Source organism: Pan paniscus, chromosome 8, assembly GCF_029289425.2.
Source record: "Pan paniscus chromosome 8, NHGRI_mPanPan1-v2.0_pri, whole genome shotgun sequence".
Lineage (NCBI taxonomy): Eukaryota > Metazoa > Chordata > Mammalia > Primates > Hominidae > Pan > Pan paniscus.
This window is the reverse complement of record NC_073257.2, coordinates 111,510,769-111,512,624: the sequence shown is the minus strand read 5'-3', so window position 1 is coordinate 111,512,624 and position 1,856 is coordinate 111,510,769. Positions and strand designations below refer to the sequence as shown.

General features: G+C 35.5%; 1 non-coding gene across 1 annotated transcript; it reads right to left on the bottom strand.

Moving 5' to 3' along the window:
- Window positions 1-1,415: 1,415 nt before the first annotated feature.
- LOC112441106 (small nucleolar RNA U13) lies at window positions 1,416-1,520 on the bottom strand. The gene has a single exon (XR_003029082.1). It is a non-coding gene; the product is annotated as a small nucleolar RNA U13 (small nucleolar RNA).
- Between the last annotated feature and the right edge of the window lie 336 nt (window positions 1,521-1,856).

Here is a 1,856-nt window from a genome sequence, read left to right as displayed (position 1 = left end):
ATATTTAAATTTCACCAATTGCTCCAATAATGTCCTTCATAGCTGGTTTTTTTCTGATCCAGCATCCAATTCAGGATCACACATTGCATTTACTGTTCATATCTCTTTAATCTTCTTTCATCTAGATCAGGTTCTCAGCCTTCCCTTATCTTTCATGAACTTGATTTTTTTGTTTGTTTTTAGATTACAGGCCAGTTGTTATGTAGAATGCCCTTCAGTTTGGTTTGTTTGATGCTACCTCATAATTAGATTAAGGTTATAGAGTTTTGGCAGGTGTACCATAGAAATGATATGGAGTCCTTTTCAAGGCAGTGAGGTCAGTGCATCCCTTTATTGGTATTGTTAACTGTGATTAAATGGTTATGGTTGTGTTCATCAGAGGAACTCACCATGGAGTTACTAATTTTCCCTTTGTAATCAATAACTTATTTTCATGGGGGTGCTCTGAATCTGTGTACATATCCTCTTCTTTATCAAACTTCTATCCACTAGTTTTAGCATCCATTGATAATTCTTGTCTAAATCATGGTTGCACAAAGATGATATTCTGATGTTATCATTTCTGCTATAAGAGAGAGCTATCCCTTCTCTTTTATTTATTTATATTCATATGAGCTCATAGATTATTTTATTCTATGGCTATTCTATAGTGATATTACCACTGTAATATTGTGCTGTAATACCACTGTGATGATAATAAATAATTACCATTATTTATTCTGATGTTCGAATAGTCCCAGATTTGGCCAATGGGGGTCCCTTCTGATTCCTGTGTTCTTTTTCTATATCTCCATTTTTTAAAAAGCACTTCCTTGCTTTCTGGCACAACACGATATTCTAAGCTTATCTTGTACTTTCCCCCTCTCAGTCCTAGAATTAGTCATTTATCCAAGGAGCCCTAGTTTTTTTTTTTTTTTTTTTTTTTTTTAGTACAAAATGGTATTTAGAAACCAAGATCCAAGTGCCAGGTATACTCAATGCTACTGTAGTGTCTACTTCTAGGCCCTTTAGCCCACAGAGCTAAGAAATATACATATTTTATCTTAATTTCTACATCTGTACACACAGACACACACACACACACACAAAATCATGGATTCATATAGATACCTCCAGTTCCAACTCAACACCACAAAATTCATTTTAGTCCTCCCTTTCTCCATATTTATAACTCTCCTCTCCAACAGCAAGAACTAGCTTCCAATATCCTCAGTACATTTACTCATTTGCGCAACTCTACAGCACACAAAAGGTATTTCAGAATTGCTCACCCATATCACTACAGAAAAAACTCCTTCTAACTAGAATTAAATATTTGTTGGGCTTGTTTATTTGGTTTTTATCCTCCCTTCAGCATCGCAATATTATTTGTTTAAAATAGAGTTATTTAAAATGAGTTAAGTTCATTTCTTTTTTTTCACGTCAGGTAACATGCTGATGTCTTAAGGTTTGAAGGAGGCACATCTCACATGTGTGTGAAAACCCAAATAAATCATCATGTTCATGGGCTACAAAAGGATGCATTTGTTTCTATTTGTATTCCATTCTAAGTTTCTTCCCCTTTCTCATCCTTGTTGACTTTTTTTTTTTAATGGAGCTTGTGGATTTTGTGGATGGGCTTTACCGGGTCTATAAACCCCTCGGAGTTTTATGCAAAATATTGAATATGTCTGCCTTTGGAGCAAGGGTAGAGAATCCATAAGATTCTTAAAATGATCTTTAACCTCAAAATTTAGGAGCACAATAGAGAAGAGCAGGAATCCAGGGACCCTCTAAGAGGCTTCCCACTAGTGGGGTAGGAAGTTCTGCCAGACTGTGAGACTCTCAGGACAGACAGGATCTTCTTTATCTTATAT